General features: G+C 38.3%; 1 protein-coding gene and 1 long non-coding RNA gene across 3 annotated transcripts in view; one reads left to right on the top strand and one right to left on the bottom strand.

Moving 5' to 3' along the window:
- Window positions 1-23,736, bottom strand: part of LOC124134734 — a 462,484-nt gene that overhangs the window by 82,153 nt on the left and 356,595 nt on the right. The window lies entirely within an intron of this gene.
- Window positions 664-23,593, top strand: LOC124134656. 2 transcript variants are annotated; one of them, XR_007218051.1, is made up of 4 exons: window positions 664-699; window positions 6,364-6,408; window positions 7,651-7,778; window positions 23,392-23,593. It is a non-coding gene; the product is annotated as an uncharacterized LOC124134656 (long non-coding RNA). The 2 variants fall into 2 exon arrangements; XR_006861130.2 differs by lacking the exon at window positions 664-699 and having other exon boundaries at window positions 5,684-6,408.

Consider the following 23,736-nt stretch of genomic DNA (forward strand, 5'->3'; position numbering starts at 1 on the left):
GAACCCAGGGGAGATTTGGGTTACATAGACTGGCGGCAAGTCTACCTCGCCAGACCCCGTATTCCCAGGCCCTATCACTAGACCTAGTCTTTAAATTTTTCTATTTTTTCTTTGAAATAACCTTTCCTCTTCTGTTGTGGAATCAAGCAAACAAATACCTTAAAAATAAAAATTCCACAGTTATGGTGCAGGACTACTATCTCACCAGCTGTCTCCAGAACTCTCACGCCGACTTAATAATAATAAATAATAATAATTAAAATATGAATTCAATTTTCTGCACTTTGTTAATATAATAAAAATGGATCCAGTGTTTGCTGGAGGTGTAAGTTACATACTTATATTAAGTCTAAGTCGCTTAAATGGTTTGTTTACGGTAGATGAATTTATCTGATCATAGTGTCAAACCCTTCAGTTCAATTCTGATCCCGACTGCACAGATTTTAGGGATATCATCATCGCATATCTGTTGTTTTATTTTACCGTTAATTAAGAAAAAATATATTATTATTGTGTCACATCATGTATGACGGACAATACACAATACATGCGATATAATATGCTACAATGATATTTCATACAGCGAAGATTCTAGAGGGTTAGAGACGTCATTCCAATTACTGGGTGACACACAAGGTGGTAGGTAGGTAGGTAAGCAGGCAGGCAGGCAGGCAGGCAGGCAGGCAGGCAGGCAGGCAGGTAGGTAGGTAGGTAGGTAGGTAGGTAGGTAGGTAGGTAGGTAGGTAGGTAGGTAGGTAGGTAGGTAGGTAGGTAGGTAGGTAGGTAGGTAGGTAGGTAGGTAGGTAAGCAGGCAGGCAAGCAGGCAGGCAAGCAGGCAGGCAGGCAGGCAGGCAGGCAGGCAGGCAGGCAGGTAGGTAGGTAGGTAGGTAGGTAGGTAGGTTTAACAAGTAGTCACAGGGAAATCAGATGTGATTTTGTTGGAAAATATGAGTACCGGTTGTGATCAATCTGTTCCTTCTTATTTATACGACCATTGGCTTCTACGTGATCTTTTGCGATGGTGTTAAGAGAATACATAATCCTGGAAAATGTTCTTGTCATTGAAAAGTTGACATTAAACGTAATTACTTAATGATGGTTGGGTCTCTTTGTCTAAGCTCGTTAGCCGTGATGCTGAGAAAGAGCAGCATGTACTTAATGAGAGTAGGTTATATCATGGAGGATACATTTGAGAAAGAGGGTTCTACTTATTGCCGTACCACAGGAAGAGACCTGTAGATGTGAGCGATGGGTTGTGTATAAGATGGCCGTTGTATAATGGCCGCCAGGAGAAGATAAAATTGAGCTTTGACGGTGTTAGTTAAAAAGGATAAAGTAGTGCTGTTTACATAGATCTGTTGAATTAACTCAAAGCACTACTATCGATATATCTTCTACTTGATCCTTGATATATCATTGTGGCATTTACAATATATATTCATTTCAACGTACATTAATAGTTTACAATCATGTGTTTTCGAGTATTTGTCAATTACGTTGGGCTTACAAGAACTAATTGTAATTTATGGTGACATGTAAACCTAAAACGTATCGTGTAAAGAATTAAGAATTATCTATTCGTTTTATAAGTGCTTCAAAGTCAATGTAAATTATGAATGCTACTGGTATTTGATTACAATATGATCAAATTTTAATATATATTTTTCACCTCTTAAGGCATATCGATCCTGATAGCAGTCTGCCCAACACATCTGCAGTTTTCTTTATGCGCTTCTAAAAGATCTTGTCTGCTGTATCCATGCACACATCTTTTGCAGAAATAGTTCTTTTCCTTATGGTTTGATTGATTGCCTAATAGCCTGCTTAAACTCTTTATCCATGTATAATGATGTTTTCCATCTTTTTCAATCAGAAATAAATTGATACCTGGAATGTTTCTGGAGCAGACCTTATCTTGTGTACAACAGATCCTTTAGAATTCCCCAAAACATTTATAGCTAAATTATTTTGCTTTTCCACCTTATTAATTTGCGAAATTGGTGTAGGTGCATCAATGCCTTCAAAGTTGTGTCTGTCGTTTTGGGGATAGCTCGAAGGTCTATTCGCAATTTTAGAATCTGTAGGAAATGAGGCAGATCGTAATGTCCATCTTAAACAGTTATCATCATTATTTTAAAAATCATTTATGGCTTTTTTCTTCTTATAGCATGAGGGTAAATCTATATAAGATCCACATTTCAAAGGCATATAATTTGCTATGTCTAAATATAAAGTATTGGTTCTATCCACATCCCAAACCGAACCTCTATTAGTCCAGCACTCTAATGTTTCTTGTATCTGCTGAATTGATACATCTAATGATGAAGTTATAGAATCAGATTCGGTTATAACTTCTTGGTTGCCCTTGAAATAAGGTTTGGTATATTTAACTCTATCATTTGTGTTATTTTGACTTAAAGACATTTTAACTGTTAGCAGGTATTTTATACTATTTAAATCATGTAATTCCTCATTAAATTTGCTCGATACGATGGGTTTAACATCATTACAAATCCATGTTGGAATTAATATCCTTATTCCAACCTCGTCACGGCATGATTATAGCTGATTATCAAGTAAAGCAATCAATTCAGGTTTTCTCTTTCGGGAATAACCTCTCAGCCCACGGTTTCTCACTTGAGCTTTGAGTTCTCTAACAGTCGGGGGTTTGTTGAAATCCAAACTGAGTAAGGTAATCAATTCAGCTTTTCTCATCTGAAAATAACCACTTTCAGCTTTCAGCTCTCTGACATAAACCGTTGTTATGTATAATTACATGCAAAGCAAATCTCTAATTGGAATTGATTCATGTACCTAGATTCTTATTCTCCCAAATCTATTTCTCTCATTGAGGTAATACTTCTTCCTCTCATAAACAATCGGGTTTTGTATCTTGTCAGATCCGTGTGCTTTGCATAAACAATAATGACCTTTGACCCCAATCCCGCAAACGGAACATGTATAGTTAGCGTTTCTTATTGCAATGGCATGTATCCCACAAAATCGTTCATACAAGTCTGACAACATTTTGGGGATTGGCCCATGAGTATGAACTTACATCTAGATGTACCCTTTGCCATTGTGATAACTTTACACTTCTGGTATCATATGTCAAAATGTGTGTCAGACGTGTCGCTGCCCATCATGGCTCTTAATACACCTCCAGAATCATCTGTCTAAATGCACATCAGTTGAGCTGTGTCACCAGCTCATAGCTGATGAGAGCAGTGGCAGTCAAGCCCAGCGCAATGAATGTTAGCTTGTGGCCTTTCTATCCCTCTGACGGTGAGTAAAATCGAGACAGTTTTTGCTTTGTGCCAATTGGGTCAAAGAGTCTTTTTCGTAAACAAGGTACTATTGATGCATGGCAGTTTCATCATCCTAAAACGTTTGAATTTAATGATTTTGCCTATGAAGCTCTTCATTGATAAAATCAATCCTATGCCCATTGTGACTGGGCGATTTCGAATTGTTCTAAAGCTTTTTGTGTCGTTTCCGCTCCTCTTCATTTTCTCCTGCGTTTGATTGTCTCATATTAAAACATTAAAAAAAATACTCCTGGAAAAAGCTAGATCATTAACAATAGCTCCACAGACCATAATTGCAATTGATGCCTTTTCGAACTTTGCTCATAAATGTTCAAATGTTTAATTATTTCATTATGTCTTCTGGGATAAGCCCTTGTTTGATTAGCATATCTTTAATAGCCATTGCTAAGCCTACATCTAGGATCATCATACCAATATCATAACCATCAAAATTTAGCTTGGATGGTGGTGCTTTAGTAACCATTGTAGCCCATAGCTAAGCCACTAACAACTGCTGAATGATATGCCAACATTTTACCATCTGTTACTGGAGTAGTCATTTTCTCTCTTTAGCATAACATGAGGATTTAACTCTAACTGAACTACGTTTTAAACTGGTGGTGTTTTCTCTTCACCGTTAGATTTACCAGTCCAATACTGCTGCTATAACAACAACTCCTAGTGCATAGGGAGCCCAAATTTTAATCCGTTCAGCTGGTGTACTACTGTATAAAGTATTTGAATTCTTTTCAATGTATAGTAAGAGTTTTGCCTTCCTGGCTAAAGCCCCCCTTTTACCCGTTGCTACTTTTTGGGGGTTCTTAGTCACTCTCACAACTTGAGGCATTTCCGCATTCACTTGTGACAGTTCCGCATTCACTTGTGGTGTTTCTGCTTCCATTATTATTAGGTGGGCCATTATGTTTAAATTAACAGTACTTAGACGTTATTATAGCGACGGTAAATGGTGCTAAGGACATTCCGTATCTATGGTAAAACTCACAGCCTACTGCACTTAAAGCATGTCCAACAAATGGGTCTTTCTTGAGAGATTCGAATAGATACAGGCGATTTTCTGGTGGGATGGAAAGAAACGTACTAGCTACATCTGTGTATAGTTGTACCATAGCCGAATCTAGTTTATTATAGTACATGTATGGAATCAAATCACAAAAACGCAAAAGGATGCATTCCATGCAAAAGTTGGCTTTTATGCAAGCCCCATGCATTTCACTACCCAAGAATGGGTATAAAAACATGTGTGTTAAAGAGATTATATATGCATTGTTTAGCATCGTGCTGACAACAACCACTCAGAAAAACAACAAAATTACCCAATTATTCAACATTACGAAATGCCACGCCTGTCCGAAAATGAGCGTCTGTGGGCTATTGGTAAAGCTTTAAGCAGGATCGAGTCAACGTGATCTTGCAAGACAATTTAACGTCCGCAGAAACACCATTTGGTGTTTACGGCAACGTTGGCAACAGACGAATGCAGTCAGAGTGACAGGCCATGCGTAACCAATAATCAATAAGACAACTGGATTCGAACAACACACCTACGAAATCGATTCCAGCCAGCAACAGTGACTGCACGAAGCATCCCTGGCCCTTGACGAATATCTTAACAAACCGTACGTTATCGCCTCAGATGTGCAGGGATTGTTGGCAGAAGACCACCAGACGTCCCATTTGGACAGGAAACCACAATGAAGCACGTCTACAGTGGTGCAGACAGCATCTACGCTGGATGGCCATGTAGTGGGGACAAGTTCTATTCACTGACGACTCTCGTTTTCACCTCCGCTACAGCGATGGATGGATTCGAGTGTACCCACGTCGAGGTGAACGTTAGGTCAATCATTGTGTCATGGAAGAAGATCGGTTCGGGGGCGGCAGCATTATGGTATGGGGTGGGATTACAGCAAGACAGAGGACCCCTTTGATAGTGGTAGAGGGAAATCTCATTGGACAGTGCTACCACGATGAAATCATCGGCCCTGTCCTTCAAAGTCAAGCCGAATATAGAGTCGGTTACCTATTGCATTGGCAACAGCTTCATCTTCTACGGTGGTATTATCACCACTAGCAGAACCTACACGCAGTCTCATTGATTTTTTATTACCAATACTTTGATACTGTTGATAAGTGTTCTTGTTCTTTGGCTGTTCTCCAGAGATCCATGTAACAAAAGTATACATCGCTGTCATCAATACTAAAGACCTCATTACCGTTAATTTTCTTTACAATTGCACAACCTATGTTTTGAACGAGCTCCCTTTTAACGTCAGTACAAGACAAATTAATTGTTAATGATAGTCAGGCAGTTCTAATACATCATGAGCACCGAGAAGCGAACCATAAGTGTTTGATTCTGATCATGATAGTACTCAGGTTATTAGTTATAGTTACAGCCTGGCGAATTGCGTTGACTCCTAATGGATCCTGAAGTCTACGTTGTGGATTTAACTTGCGTCCGTATTGCAAAGACATTGATTATATTGAAAGTGTGTTTCCTTATGTTTAATACAAAAATGGATCATATTTATCTTGATAACCTAACTGATACTATAACAGTCGAAGGAGGGACTTATGAAACCAGCTTCATGGGACAAGGAATTAATGTAAATGAGGAAAATTTGCAATCAGTTGTTACTGATTATTACGATGTCTTAAAAGAAGACAAAAAATATGTTACTCCTATTGGTAGTGACTATTCCAAGTTTACAATAGATAGTAAAAGAATAATGCGACTGCGTGGCTCTCCAGATATTGATTTTATGAATTCTCATACTCGGTAACCCCTAGTGTTGTCTACAGTAGCTGGGCGCCATGGTTGCATCAACATTATTTGTAATGAATTGGGTCTTGTAGACTATGACAACTCACAAGCAAATCTTTCTGCAAAGACTACTAAGGTTCTTCAGACAGTGCGGACTGAACAGTGGCTGCCATAGATAAAGATAATTTTGAAGACATACCACAACATGCAAAGATATATTCAGACGGTCTCGGATAAATCTTGTCAACCTATGATAATTCTACATTACAGGCATCCTTGGAATACAGTATTAGAGAATAACGAAGCCTTGACAAGGTGAGTAAAACCTTCTGATTTATTTAAAATGATTTTTTTCCAAGAATTTCGACATCTTATGGTTGTTCAACCTTTTGGACGGTGAAAGCAACATCGGCCCTTAAAGTTCATATGATCGTCTCTCCACTCGTTACGCAAGAGAGCAAAGCTCAGAAGAAGTCGACCTCTTTTCATTAAATCATCACTGACTTCTTTAACAGAGTGTGTGCCATGTGTGTATGGATTACCTAGACCATTGTTACCTCCATGCAGACGTTACTCGTAGAAATAGCAATTCCCAATAAATACGTTCATATGCCCTCTAATTGTACGGATTATTTGATGCATTCCATGCTTGACCCTTGGTATTGGTGCACTTTTTTCTGTAAGGATATGCCTAATATGATAGTACACGTGAAAGAAGAAAACATACTTACAAAGATTGTGACTAAAAGATACTCCACAGACTGATGAAGCATACCAAATAGCAACGTTTAGCTGGTTTTGCCAGAACTGCATTGGATTGGAGAACCAATCGTGTACTGTTTTGACGTTCGTTTCTGTGAATCTGTAATTTCTAACGATAGATATAATGTAGTATCTTTATATATTTAATATGTATGTAACACTTCCGGGAATAACAAATGGCCAGTCTATTCAACTGCTTCATGCTATTGATAACTCAGCTTGGTAACTTGAAGTTGCTCTCTTTGATATAACATATTACCTACGTCGGACAAATATAAGTACTGAAAGAGGTATCAATAATTTATTACTAGATAAAGAACATTGCATTATATCTGATGGATATTACAGAGTATGCTTACTCAATCATGAAAACCTTTGGGAGCTGGTCTCACACTAAATGAGTCAAATGTGGTGCTGATTTTAAGCAGTGGAACAAATTCTATAGGCAAATACACTTGGATTTATAAGAAGAGAAGTGACACCCAACACAACAGTGCATGGAGTTAAATTCCCCGATAGAGTTTGTTATCAAGAGTTGTGCATCCATCTTGAATAGGTTAGTACAACGAATAATTTTCAACTCAAAAGTCTTTCAACTCTACTAAGATGTATTCCAGTCAAAGATGAAAAATACAATAGTGGAAAACAGAATCTTTCTCCTAATTACAGTAAAAAGGGAAAGCGGAGCATTATTACAGAGCTCAAAGTTTCTGTATTTCATGTAAAACATCAGCCTGTTCATATTGGATATTTGAGTGTATCACTCCATATTATTAATAATGGTTGATTCTTCAGGTCCTGGTACGCATCACCACATCTCCAATCTTGGAGGCACAGAAGGTTCTCATAAACTCAGTATCGAGGGCAATGTGTACAAGAGGAAAGAAGTTATATTCACAGAACCTAATGTTGCAGTTAATGGGGTGAGCATTTTGCTACTAAGATATTTATGCCATATAATATATATCTAATAAGACATTGTTGATCGGCCAATTCAAGACTCTTGTATAATATGATTGTGTATATTATGGGTTTTTTTCGGCACTGGATGTAGCATCTGAGACCAGCGGCATTAGTGAAGATGAGCAAAAAGAGTTTAAAGAATAGAGGAGACAACAAGCGGGCCAAGCATTCCATCCCAAAACCAAAGATCTGGTTTGAAATTAAGAATATATTGTATCCGCTATATGCATCTTGATACATGAAGATCCATGGATAGTCATCATATAATTCACATAAATGGTGAAGCATTGATAGGGTTCAGGAATGGTTTAGGGTGGGTTGCTGCAGAATCACTTTTCTTTACAAGTTAGCTTAAGTAGACGACGATCATTGGATCACATCGCGTAATTCGCATAAAAAGACCCCAATAGAAGCATTGATAGAGTTCGGGTGGGTTCCGCCACAACCCCCATCGTCTATACTTCTCATGAAGAAGTTTTCGTGTCTGTGCAGTCTGACGATGGTTTAACGCGTGGAGAGTCAATGGATGTAGTAATGTGGTTAATCATCATATTTGTTTAAAGATCAAAATCAAAAGATAATTGTTTCACGAAATCGGCTCTATCTCTAAACACAGCCTTCAGCAGTATTCCTGCTATATCAATATTCCTGCTATATCAGTATTCCTGCTATATCAGAATTCTTGCGCTATCACTATTCCTGTCAATAAAATAAAGCGAGTTTGGCCCAAATAAGCCAGTGTGGGTATTACAAGCAGCGTCCCACACTGTCGGAATATAGAGACATGCGATCAACCACACTACTGACCTACCTACCTGCTTTAGTCGCCATAGCAGTAGAGTGTTGGGGGTCTATTCTGACCCGACTCACTTCGGGTTCACGAGTTTCGAACTAATTACCATGGCTAGTAAATTGTTCAACCGTGACTCATCAACTTCTGAATGTTGTTTTGAAAGCATAAAGACACACGGGTACGTACGGATCAGACACACGAACCGTCTGCTCGGACATGTCGGTAAGTGAAGGACTTCAAAATAATGCCTAAAGTAGATGGTAACATGGTGGTAAAAGGACGGTTGCCTGACGGTGGCATGACGTAAGGACAACGACTATGTGATAAGGGCATGGCGACAGCCTGGTGCTGGGCATGATGACAGCATGAGGGGGACATGGCAATAGCAAGACGTTAACATGACGGAAGTATAACGTCAACATGACGTCGCAAACCCTACGTATGAATATATATACCAGGGATACGTCGTAGATATTTGGTACATGTATGAGAAGAATAAATGATAAATGTGTCGTAGTTTTTTTGTATGAGAAGATACGAACGATGTATTTTTTTGGTATGAGAAGACACAAACGAATATGTTGTAGTGCTGATACAAACGAGAAATATGTCATGAAGTGGCCTTTGTCGCCATATACTTCACTGTAGCAACACTTTCGTGGAAACCACTGATTCATTCGTATCTTATAAAGGTTTTCAGGGGGCATCATTAATCGAGAATTCTCTGGTCATGTATTGAGCAAAGTCTACGGAGGATTAGCAAATGTTTATGTGCTTGAACTATCTTTCTTTCAGTTAACCACATAGCCGTGTATTTGGGTTTTAGTTTAATAACATTTTTCAACTGGCTCTGGCAATGAAAGCACATCACCAACAAATCCCCTAAATGCATGTTCAATTCGTCTCGCGGACTACTGAAAGACAGGGATGGCTAATATGTAGGAGTTTGGCACGACTATAAGTGTTTGTATTACAGGTGATATGTTGCTTACACCTCAAACAGGTTAGCAATTGTATCCATCTCTTATCGGAGAGACAAATACATATGTTTTTCAAATAACAATACGTTCCTTTCTAAAAAGTTTTCATAGGTTCTTTGTTGACACATGTTATAAAGATATACCTCTCAAACTGAATATTATCAACTTAGTATGAATTCATGTTCACAGCCATTGCAAATAAGGATTTTTTGCTTTCAAACCAGTCATTCTTAAGTGGTGTTTTTATTCAAGTAGGAAAGTAAACAGTTCGTCATAAACAAATAACTATAAAAAGTCATTCCAAAGATCAACTTGCTTAAACACATTGTATAGTGTTACGATATGTTCAGGTTTTGATACGGGACATCAGATATTAAGCATGCCATTTAAATACAACTGGACTGGCTAAAGCTATTGTTTTCTGTCCTTCAAAATGCACTACATTTTAGTGAAAATCCTGACAATGACACAATTTAGTATGTATTCAGTGATGAAATTATTTCTCTAAAATATTCGCGAATGAACTCGCTATTTTTCCCACATGGGTATAGCATGTGATGAAAAGTACATGATTCTGTGTCATCAGATGAGCACACGTGACGGCCGGGTGCAGACAAGACATAAAACTAAACAAGATGAAACTTAATATTATGGCAAAAACAATAAATAAATAACAATGATAGCTGTCACAACATATACCCAGATGTTTCTTCCCAATGTTATAAAACACCTGAGTCTTAGTACTGAAAATGGCACTGAATATACGCAATCAACATTTAATAGGAGCATGATAAAGTGACATATCTTTTGTCATACTTAGATCTTTAAAGTATGACTCAAACCTCTTGCGGGCTCTATACACCACTGTCGACTGTTTAGTTATGCAAATCTAAGCATGATATTTCATTGCTTGATCGTATACAAGACTCGTTGCGGTATGTCACGGCTACTCGTAGGTATACAAGTTATTTTTTTTATGAAAGTTTCCTGAATGTTTTTGAAGTGGAATTACCCCTACCCAAATTCGAAATTGGTTAGAAAAGAAGCCATTTGTTTCGGCGATGCCCCTTGACCCAACCTTGGTCGTATGCAAACTGATTATGCATAATCGAAATTAGGAAGTGATGTTAACCACGTAATCCACATATATCACACCTAAAAAAACAGTTGCCGAACTTGTTAAAGAAAATCAGTATCAAACAATCCCAAGTGATATGTCATAAAAGTTGAACAAAGAAAAAGAAACATTTTGTTGTGACATATTTAAGAGGTTAGTAAACTTTCGCCATTACGATCCATTATAAATTAACTACCGCGATACTATAGTGTACCAGTCTACCATAATAAGATGAAAGCTGTTTATTTTTTTAAATGGTACACTCACGACTCAGAAATATAAATGATAGTTATCCCTTATATTCATTTTACAAAGTGAGCAAATTCTATCTTCCTTATTGATATTGTACCATCTACTAGTTTTAGTGTGGAGAAGAAGGGTTTGGGGTTGACCACCTGAATGACTGCTCGCGTTTGCTGGAACTGTCCAATCAAGGCTTAAACGAAGGTGACACAGCCACCTAAGGAAGCTATCTCATGACTTGGAAGCCACACCTATATCGGGAACCGGTATTTCCTCGGGAATGTGGATCATGTTACATGTAAAATTGCAACATCATTTAAACTTTGTTGCAATAAGATACTGTTGTCATTGATTCACATTGGGTGTGTTCAAGTGTGTATTCCTAAGGGTGACGACGTTCGTGACTATAGTTCATCAGTGAGTCAGGAAGTTTACAGTGTCCTTGAAATGAATGTGAATGTGGAATCCAAGACGGCACCCTTCAGAATTACAGCATGGTTGTTTGTGAGAGGAATATACAACAACTGAGGCGAATACCACACCCAAAATGGCCCCTGAGTCAAGTTGTGACAAAACACCGACCGCATGTGCCTTGCATAGTTGTGGACAACCACAAAATATATGTAAAAAAAACAGGATCACGTTTTATGGAGAGGTATCTCCTTCTTTATCCATAGAACACCGTCCACTGGGTTTGTGAAAAGCTATTACTACAGTAAGATATAAAAATGTCATATAGATTGAAGTCCTGGTGTATGTGGGTTCCTTCAGACCGGCTTGTTTCCGACCGCTACGACACATAAGCTCAGATTGGTTGTCTTGATCAGGGTATCTACCCGGCAAAAATGGACGCCCTAAATCCTACACACATGTCTCTTTAGGCGGTAATTCTTGGGCGTAATAGTAGATGAGTACTACAGTGGAAACACGATTTTTATGAAGGTACCCAAGATCGTTAGGGTCGTGAAACAATATCAATGAACGACTTTGTGATTAAAGAGATCTTTATAGGCTTGCGATATTACATTGAAGAAAATGTACACAAGTTCATTCATGATCACATTGCCACGACCACATTGCCATGACCAATGATCTTTGATGTGTTACTTAGCTGATTACTTAGTATTCCAGTTTAACACTCTAAAGCTTTCAGCGAGAAAAGATAACACTGGTCATTACTTTAATCATTGATAAAAATCTTGACCACGCTGTGAAAAGCAATTTAATAAAACCTACCTTTCCAAATCATGTTCCCTCCTGCACCAAGCCTGCACTACTGTGTAATTCCAAACAAGACGCGAAATTTGAAAATACCCCTACCCCGTATACTTCACAATTCGTACTGTGCAAGATAATGTGGAAGCCTCTCCGCTTTACTGGTCAGGCTTGCATTACAACCTGGGTTCTTCGACACCAGGAGATCCCATAAACTCGGATTTAGCTATATCAAAGGGAGGCAACTGTCATACGAGGCTTGTCACGCTAAGACACTTCATATCCAGTGTCTGTGCTTAAGAAACAAGACTCGGTACACTGAGTGATAGTCAGAGAGATAATCAAACTGAAGCTACCCAACTGGAACTTCCACACGGCTCAGTTTGGTTAAAGCTGACGAAGAAAGGACATAAATAAATTCAATTTTCACAGTACTGTTATTTAAGTTAAAAACATTCATGACTTATCATAGGGATATAGAGTAATCATCTCTAAGTTGTGACATGGGTTATCAGTAATTACTGTTCAGTGGGTGTGGCTGCATTAGGCAAAACTATAGCATTTAAAGTTTCCAAATTGTAAGTCATGAAACTCAGTAGATCAAAATAGCACCATGTAATATGTAACATACAATGGGTCGATGTTGTATGAAGTGATATCTGTTTGCAAGATCGCATGACATAAACAATGGAACAAGGTGTTTCTACAAGTGCGGGTTTCGAGAATTGAGGAGATCAAATCATTGTTTAACTTCATCAAGTTTATTCTAATTCTTAGTCTCATATTCTAACACTTGTTCTTGTTGAAGGGTGCTGTTGCAATAAATACTGAGGTAGCGCTGTCGGCTTGATTGACTAATTTTGTATTTAATTGAATAATTACTTTTTTATAACCTCCAGGGTGCCCCGCTCACAGCACAGTCTCTTGCACAAAATGATACTAACAACAAGAGTTACTTCCCTTTTATACTTAAATGAAGCCTGCTAAATATAAAATAAACCCATACAATTAATCAAAATCCAGCATTCCAACTAATTGTGGAGTACGAATGAAGCAGTTTTACTGTTTAACATAACTGATCTTTTACATATGTTAACTTAGATTCTTGGAATACATCTGCATGTATCTTTATTGTCATCATCAAAGGCATCTTTCATATGCCACGTTCTAGTTGTTAACTGAGTCACTGCTCACTTCCAAAAATACTCAGTTTGCTTATGGGACGCAGCACAGTCGATGTGGGCGTTTTGAGCCTCACAATGCGTACAAAACCGTTTCTCTCAGCACACACTTCGACTACTGCTCAAAGCTCCATGCATTTCGAGGCAAATTGTCCATGACCAAGACAATATCATTCACACTGATGTTCCTTGGGACAGGAGTCCATTTCACATTTTCCTGTAACATGGCAAGATATTCCTTAGGCCATCGCTTCCAGAAGGAATCAGACAGATACTGTGTGCGCCTATTATCTTTTGGCGTCATGGTCATCTGCTCTAAATAGTCCTGGAGGTAGTGCTCCACCATTTCGAAGCATTTGCAGATCATCAGGTCCTTGACATCATTTGTCACACTGGTAATCGGGCGACTGTTAACGATAACCTTCACCCTCGAGAAAAGAGTCTAGAGACCATTGTCATCTAAATGTTTGACTTGAGAGTACAGGATCCTCCTTATGGTACGTATCATGCGCTACCATACCCCACCATGATGAGAGGCGGATAGAGTATTGAACTCCAACGAAATGTACTCTGAAGGAAGTCTGATGCAGTTGTTTGATATTCCATAGTTGTATGTCCTCTCTCATTTCCCTCACACAGCCTACTAGATTCGTTCCCTTATCAATCCAGACTTTCTTGGGATACAAAGAATCGTCTGAAAGCATTGACACAAGAGCTTGTATTGAGGGAAGCACTTGGCTCAAGATGCACTGCTCTCAAAATACAGCAAGTGAAGACTACCCCAAAGCGCTTTACATTTGAACGACCCCTTTTCACCACAGATAGACCAAAGAAGTCAACGGCTACGCATGAGAAGGGTGGTTCGTAGGGTGTCATTTTCTCTGAGCACTACACTTTCTACATATCAAACATACATACACACTCTGGATGTAATCCTTTTAATTAGATTTTTCACTCCTTGAATCCAATATCTTTGGCACAGGTAAGTCATCATAGCAGCTTTGCCCATGTGCCCGATGGATTCACGAGAATCATGTACTATCAGTTGAGACGCATAGCACTTTTTGGGCCATATAATGGGTGTTTCACTTCATAAGGTTATGAAGCCTGACTTCAAGCGTACACCAACTCGAGCAGTCCATCCACGAGGATAGGATCCCATTTACGAATTGACTTCTTCAGTCTTGAATCTTGGCTTGGGTTTTTAAGAGCACTGATGATGTCATGGAAATACCGCTGCTGAATGTAACATAATATTGTGACTTCAGCTTTCTCAATGATTTTGACTGTCGGGTGACATCTAGATTTCTCTTGTACTATCCCTTTGGTTTTCTTATTCTTATCTAAGTGTTCAGCACACTCTTGAGTGAGTTCGTTTTACTGATTCTTGTTTCTCTTTATCCATGAAAAGGGGGATCCAACCTCCAATCTTTTTCAGTTTCAGCCATGATGAGCTGTAGTTCAGGAGTCTGTTCATAATGTTCACAGATTCATCTGTTGTCATAGCAGCTACAATAGGCTTCATTTCAAGGTCATCTTCTGGAAAATTGACACCAGCCTTGACAATAGTTGGCCATTCCTCTTCAGGTGCCAAAAGGAAGGTTGGTCATTGGAACCACTGATCCATCTTAAAGAATGTGTCTATCCTTATGCCTCTTGAAGCAGCATCAGCTGGATTCAGTGCAGGTGGAATGTATTTCCACTGCTGAGGATCTGAACCATCTCGGATAATAGTGACTCTGTTAGCCCCAAACGTCTTGAAACGCGATGTTTCATTGTTGACATACCTGATAACAGACATGCAGTCTCTCCAGTAATAGATATCAGTGAGCTGGTACTGAAGTTCCCACTGGAGAATGGGACTTTCCTGAACTGCTACATAAGCTCCTGTCAATTCAAGCTGTGGTGTAGTTACTTTCTTTATGGGAGTTACTCTTGCCGTGGCCATTACCAGTAAGCAATTAACTTTGCCCATCTTATTTGTCAATTGGAGGTAAGCTGTTACTTTCGTTGCTAGCATCTGAGAAGATGTGCAGTTGACATGCCCTTACTGTTCCAAAGTAAGTCCAAAGAGGGTTTGTAGCATCTTGGTATGGAAGCCTTTTCTAAGAGGGGAAGATCAGCAAACAACTGTTGCTACACAATGAGCTTATTACCTGACACCTCTTCATCCAATCCAAGTCATTGACGGCACATGTCTTGCAGTAGAATATTTGCCTTGAGTACAAAAGGTGAGACCATGCTTAATGGGCCACAGATTAAACTGACGACTGATAACGCATGTCTTTTTGTACAATCAGCATACTTCACATTAACGTTGAAGCCTAAGGAGTCAGTTTGCACTGTCCAAACAACCCCAAGGGCTCTGATCTGTTCCAGCTGATCTAGATCTCTCACTCCTTAAGCTTGGTCTTCAGGTGGTCTTCGTCAAGAACTTCTGTAATGTTGAGTACCCATTTAGTCAGTCTAAATCCACCCTGCTGATACAGAGAACTTACCTGGGTCACACAACTAACAGTCTTGTTTACATCTTGCTCAGAAAACCAGCAATCGTCCACAAAGAAATTGTTCCTTACAATTTCTGCAATATCTGGTTCATACCTCTATAAATTGTCACTAGCAGTCTCGAGGAGGGCAGCATTTGCACAACTAGGTGAGGATGTACAACTGTAGTACCAAACATATAGACTTTCATCCTGTACTTCAATGGCGGATTACAGTAGTCCCCATCTTGCCACCAGAGAAACTGCTGATAGTTCCAATGAGCCTTTGTTACCCAAATCCTCTCTGTTTCTCTTGGCAGCTACATTCTCTTGTCTAAATCTCATCAGAACACCCATGAGTTTATTTGTCAGATCAGGTCCTGATAGTAACTGTTGATTGAGAGAAGTACCATTGTAAGTGGGCGCACAGCTGTTAAACACAACCCGCAACTTCATCTTCTTTGGGTGGTATACCCCATGTTGGGGATGTTGCACACAAGTCCATCCTCTGGTTCTTGTTCATCATCTGGGATGTGTTCAGCATAGCCCTTATCCAGCATTTTATTCACGAAGGCTTTATACTCCAGGCGGAATTTGTTTTCTTGTTCCATCTGCCTTTTCAATCCCACCAAACGCTTGAATGCCAAGGAGTAGTTGTTTCTTTTCCCTAAAAGGAAGAGGTATTTCATATTGTCCATCACAGAGTTTAATGGACTCATCGACTCCCTGTGGGAATACTTTATCTTCCTGTGAGCCCTGCTTCTAATCATGTATTATCCTCCCTGGGAAATCTATTTTGAATGATTGTCGCACCATCCTATTTAGCTGTTTGAAATCCTTGCAATCATGAACTGCATCATCTGTTCTGTTCATTGTGCATCTTATGCATGTAGCTGCACTCTCAGGTCCTGTCACATTCCACAACCCCCAACCAAGGCTAGCTCTGGAAGCATGAGGCGCATCATCGGGTCCAGTACGTACCTCAATAGGTGTGTTCACAACTTGAACATTTTCTATCTGCAGGCGTTGGCTGACCTGTTTGTTTCGTACTTGTCTGAGGTTTAGGTGATGCTGGTGATCTTCGAACGTGTGAACTTTGACGGGTATTCACTTCTGTTACCAAAGTCAATTTTGTTCGTGAAAGTTAGTTTCTTGTTTTCAAAGTAGCATTGTTAGTGTTTCCATGTTTGTCCTTGTTCTGCAATACATCTTTGCCAAATGTCGGGTCATTGGCTTTCCATGATTCCTTCCGAACAAACTGTACAAAATCTGAAAATTTCACACTTTTCCTCTGAATCACGGTGTGTGTGGATCCGATTCCTAAATACTTCTTGGTAATGATAAGGTAGCATAGCAATCAGTCTCCGGATGTTTTCTGTATTGTCAAGAATTTTGCTTTTAACAGTGCTTTCACATTCAGACAAGAATACTAGTACGTAAATCCTTTCGATGTCATTGTTATTTTCCGTTTTTTTTACCTCAGTTTCCATAGTATGAGCACAATGCAGAAATGTCTATGAAATATACTAATATTTAGACACAAATATGTTAATAAACGGTCACTTTAATAATGACTGACTTCTCGGTTCCTGAAGTTTTGTATTTAATTGAATAATTACCGTTTTATAATCCCAACGGTGCCCCGCAAATAGCCCCTAGTGATACTAACAAAAAATGGTTACTTCCCTTTAATACTTAAATAAAGCCCGCTACATGTAAAATTAACCCATACAATTAATCAAAATCCAACAAGTATTATGACACATAATTCAACTCTTTTTTACATGATCCAACTAATTTATGACGTTATTAAAATGTTTCGCCCATCGAATATTTTCCTTTGCTCAAAATCATATTTTTGTTTGGAAAATATAAAGGTGTTTTTACAAGTATCATGACACATAATTCAGCTCATTTAAACCTAATATAAACAAAATGTGGCGTTATTAAAATAGTTCGCGGGCGAAAACGTTGCATTTACTCAAAACTCAATTTGAAACTCAAACAGTCTCAGTATGATTCTCAGTAAAGTAGTATCATATATAAGATTTTTTAGTGTATCCCGTTGCATCTTGGGATATCAAATTTTAACTAAGAATTTTCTTAACACCTTCGAGTGACGTTTTGGAGATTATTACCCACGTGGTGACGATACAGGTGGTAAGATACTAAATCCGTACGTCACACGTGTGTCGTACAAAGTTGACCTTATATTATTCGTTTTGATTGGATAATCGTGTCCTCTGTCACACCCGGACTACTTTTTTCATTCATATCTCATGTGAGTGAGGGATATTAACAAACACTTTATTAAACCAAACAAGATAGTCACACGCATCAAATTCGGTTTGCATCTTGTATAAGTTATGCATTGAGCTTCCACAGACATTATATAATCGAGCTTTATCCATTTACAATGTTCGACTACCGTTCAATAGTCCGAGGGTCCCCATGAGTGTGACGCACCCGACCACTTTCGCAATTTCCAATTTGATTTAACGTAAAAGGATAAGCGAGGTGAAATGAAGTCAGTTTAAACTATCTTGACAGATATCTAGACTTACTTGTAACGATCCGGTTGTGCCATCAGTGTCCTCTTTGAAGTCTATTTTGTGGTACTGTTTCGGGAGTTGTTGGTTCACGACTGCACGACCAGATCACTCAAAGCGAACATTTCCGATACAAACCATTCGAATACTCCGTAGAATTGTGCCTGATTTCAGATTATGTGGCCCCAAATATCTCAAAGGTGAACAAACGTAAAACGCTGAGTAGATCTTTTCTTATTCCGGTGGTGACCATGCCTTTCGTTCGAAGCTGTCACTGACATGCAAGCAGACTTGAGCGTGTTGATTTTCACGTCTTCAGTAAAGGGTGGTACAGTAAACATGAATGTCTTTGGCGAACACTCTGATTTCCCTCTTCCAAAATGGTACGGACATGATATAAATTCAGCTGATAGATCAAGGAAACCGCACCATTTTGAATGCACAGACGGGACCCCGGCAATGCGAGTGACCAAGTCGCTTATGTGACTTTTCAAATGTTCTTATAGGTGTTCTGCGTACTAACAACATGGCGCTTGAATTCTCATAAGTTGAAGAAATTCTTCCAAAAGGATCTTGAACGTCGGTGCTGTTATGTTTGAAAACACAACTGCAGGCGCGTGTTGTTAATGCGTATGCATAGGAATGTAAGCAATGCCCATATTTGGGCATATATCAATATTCATGCGCAACCAGATTTTGCAACCGGTTTCAGTTTGGTCTGTCAACGAACAAAAGTTGTTATGTATTTACACTTACATACATATTTAACGTGGGTAATAAATAAAATACCACACTCATTCTCGTTAGATACCATTTTTACGAAACTCGTGAACTTTCTATGTTATCAAACCTCGCTTTCGCTCGGTCAGATACCATAGAAAGTCCACTCGTTTCGTAAAAGTGGTATCTAACGAGAATGAGTGTAGTATTCTCTATTTCCCTGATCTATAACTAGCAACGAAAAACGACTCTTTAGTTTTGAAAACGCGAAAGTCAAAAGTTTTGGCAGACGACCTATTTCGATACAACGAACTTCTTTTTAACCCCTTTCATTCAAAATGTCCCCGGAAGTTAAATTATGCTTGAGAAATACAGCTTACTTGATGGGAGATGTAACGTTAGACTGCTGAGACTGTACATGTGGTTACGCAGTTGCACCGATTACAGCTTACATGTAGGCTCTTTGTTCAAGTAGGAATATACAGGAATTGATACGTAACAATTCTCTGTGTACTAGGTACATGTTTGGATGTTGCCAGTTCCGCGTTCTAATATACAGTGATGTAAGTATCGACTACAATTAACAATACATGTATATAACAAAATACAAGAATAAACTCTCTACCGGAACGTTTCGTGCCAATCATTCGATCAGGTACGAATGACTGTATGACTAGGCGAATCAATTCTTCTTACCCGATAAAAAAAACTACCAGATTTTAGTAGCTGTGATATATCATGACAATTAAAATTTCTATTTAGCAGAAAAATGAGACAAAATGACTTTATGTACGTAATCCCTATTACTCCAAGCTGTCAATTAACTGAAAATCATATCTATCGGTGGCACACCAAGTAACTTTGAGTTACCAAGTTTTATTCATTACCAAATCTACTACAGTATAAAATAATTTAGTGTAGCATATTTTCAGAGGAGACAGCATACACGCAAGAATTTTAATTGCTTCCGTGAGTGGATGCAGGTAATGGTCGCTATCTTAGTTCTCAACTTCATAATACTTTATACAGGTGGTATATCCGAATGTGTAAGATGTATATGCAAGCCTACGTATAGCATGAAAATCACTTGCTGTACGTCAGTCTACAATACAACACAAATCTGTCAAACAAGTTTTGGGATCGCTTGTGCACAGGCAGTTTGTTTAGTACAATACTGTCTTATTAAAATCTATTTCAATTTGCTTCCACCATTTTCTCTATACCCTTTTATGCATGTTGATGTTGCTTAATCTTATTGCTCATGTCAGTGACTGATTTTAAACAGAGTGTTTGGGTGTTCCCAAATTTCGTGCACCATAAAACACATTTACGTTTTTCCTTTCTAATCTAACGTTATAACATTTCAGATCATTCCGATCAACTAATACACACCAAATGATACCAAGACATTTTGTATTTGGCTTTATTGTCTATGTGGTCTTAAAATGGATTTTATTAGTCTCTAAAAGTGCATATTTTCACAAACAGGACCGTCACTTGATATAAGGAATGTAATATCCAGTTGATCTTCTAGTTATCTAACTTACTGTTTTTTGTTTTTTTATCAAATAAGATTACTCTGTGCGACATACGTCAGTCTGCTAACGACGATTTTACTATTACTATTTTGAAAAAGCCAGTTAAACGCCAGTTGTGACAGGGAGGATTGTATGGTAGCTGTAGCAGACAGATTTGACAGCCATTGTCGACGAGAGTTACGTGCGTCACGAAGTTATTTGAACGGCAGTGACCTTGTAGAATGTTTTTATACTGTGAGGATTGTTGTGGCCAGTGGCGGACGTAATTCAAACTCCTTCCACACTGACGAAGTGATTTGTGTACCGATTACATAACTCTTAGCTACAGGGTGACGAAGCCGGATGGTAGTTCACGCGAAACGAACGACACAATCTGTGTCTACTGGGCGGCGCCTTGGATATCGCTTCCAAACACACATGGTATAGAGTGAACATTTAACGATGAAACACATCAGGGTAGCGGAGAAAAAACAATATTCTTTCTTGTTGTATATCAAGGCACCAATTCATGTTTCATAACTTTTTATGACTTTGTGCTTAATATATCCACAATTAACGAAAATACGTAATACATGTATCTACAAAAAAAATGTACATGTATAAAGGCTAGGTATTTGCCCACAGCAACACCCGCATAACTGTTTATTCAGGCGTGGTGTGGCAGATTGTTATTGAAAGAGAGCAAGTATTGTAGAATCACCTGTAAATTAGGCCGACTCTGTAATTAGATATATATCTTTCAGTCAATGTGTTAAATGTGATTCACTTAGGCAATTTAATAAAGGCCTAGATATTTCAGTCATTATATAAAGGGACTAAAAATCTGTCCATTCAGTTAACAGACTGGATAATCGATTATCGTTATTAGAGTTCAAAAGGACTTAGACCCTTCACAATTGACTACTCATGCTAGGATAGGATAAGATATTTATACATTCGTTATACTTTCGTTTTCTTTTAATCCTGTCATGTTCGATCACTGAGTGATGAAATAGAGCATAAACATGTTTGGAATTCATTATCATTATAAATAAAACAGACAGATTTTTCACTCAATTTGTAAAATAACAAAAACTATTTTGTGAAAATTCCATATGGAACACGTTGACTCTAATACACACAATTCTATAAATGTGTGTGTGTGTGTGTGTTACTCTGTGTGTGTGTGACTCTGTGTGTTTGTGACTCTGTGTGTGTGTGTGTGTGTGTGTGTGTGTGTGTGTGTGTGTGTGTGTGTGTGTGTGTGTGTGTGTGTGTGTGTGTGTGTGTGTGTGTGTGTGTGTGACAAGTTCTGAACTGGTTCTCCAATTAAAGCATGTAAAATCATTACTTATTGTGGAATTCTGCATAACATCTCCAAGATAAGGAATATCCCATTACCAGATAGTGACTCCATTGTTCCCGATGACCGCATGACAGCCCCCTTCAGAGAAGGAGATATTTCTGGCCACACCTTGACCTCCAGGAATCACTTTGCAAACACTCACTTTCAGTGTGAGTGATTATTCTTCTTTTAATTGAGTAAAACAACTATTTAAGGAATTATATTCAAAAAGTATCAGAAAACAACACAGTTTATTTTAACAAAGAAGAGTAACAAATACGAAACAACTGACAAGGCTTTCCTTTTTTATAATTCACAAACAATTTATTACAACCGATCATTAAAATTGACATTGTTACTGTAATTATTAAATTATGATGTATAATTTCTGAATCTCCAGGTTCATTAAACATGGTCATGTGTTCTTTTGCAATGCATTTGCCCAGTCAACTGATGCTGATACATTTATCTTCATTTAAGAAACATTATCTGCCAGTCAGATTTTATTGTAGTAAAGGCAAATGAACCATAATACATAAAGTCTTCAATAAATTATTGTTGAGACTTATACACCTTTAAATCCTCCCCGCATTTTGAATACATATATTAGAAATTTAGCAAATTTTGAAATTGTTTTGTTTGAGATAAAGTACACAGAGAAGCAATGCTGCAATACATGTCATAATTTCCTGGAAGTAACTGGTCATGTTTGTCATCATATCAAACACAGTTACACAGAATAAGATATTCAACCTTGGCACCAAAGATGACAACCTTTTATAGTACTGATAAACATACCTGTCAGGTGATAGTCTCAACAGACGGAGCCAGTACTTTCTACACTTAGTGAAATAGACACCCAAAAATGGACATCATCAACACAGATACACAATACTGCTGAATGAAATACTTAACTGGAACAAGTGCTTTATAAGCTGAGTCAGCTAAGGTATTACAATTAATTGATTTTAACCATGTCATAGGCACCAAAATACAAGGGTTTTGAACCCTCAAATGCAATGTTGCTGTAAGCAGTAGTAAAACATGAGAATATGGTTGAATGAAAATATATATTCAAATTCTGACATGTTATCATTGAATCTATTGATAAATGACATTTCACACTGTTACCTCACACATAAGCAAATATTATCATATTAAAAATTAATTTAAACTGATCAAAAGGAGTATGGTTCTGTCAAAATAATGTTCTTTTGAAAACCAGGTTTCTCTTCAAAGAAATACATTACATTTTGAAAAATATGGTGAACTCTCTGGCCATCAAAAATGATATTCATACATGGTATAAATATAAATTCTATTCATGCTGCAGTTTCTGAAGCTGATTTTCCATGATTTTCTTCTTAAGGCTTAAACATTTCAAATTTAAGTTTTTTGTGTAGTAACTCATCATAACCTTCACCCAACAGGAATGTTTGTCACGAGGACTCAGGATCCTGGACAATGCTCCATCCTGTAGGTCTCTTCGTGGATCCCTGTGTTGATGAGGCGGATCTGGCACTGATGGTTCAGGGTGTAAAGGTACAGAGACTGTTGATGCAGTAGGACAGCTCCTCCCATGGTCTGGAGTGTCTGCATGTCAAGTGCTGCCATGTCACTGTATTCACTGTATTTAAATGGACAGAAAAATCTTTAGTCATTGTTATTTTTGAGTATCTATGTATCTGAATAGGGTAAAGATATGAGGAAATATCTTCCGCGAACACCCGGTGTCACCACTGACTTTTAGTGATCTTTTCACTTTTCACCACCAT

Source organism: Haliotis rufescens, unplaced genomic scaffold (genome assembly GCF_023055435.1).
Source record: "Haliotis rufescens isolate VD_foot unplaced genomic scaffold, xgHalRufe1.0.p SCAF_4, whole genome shotgun sequence".
NCBI classification, from domain to species: domain Eukaryota; kingdom Metazoa; phylum Mollusca; class Gastropoda; order Lepetellida; family Haliotidae; genus Haliotis; species Haliotis rufescens.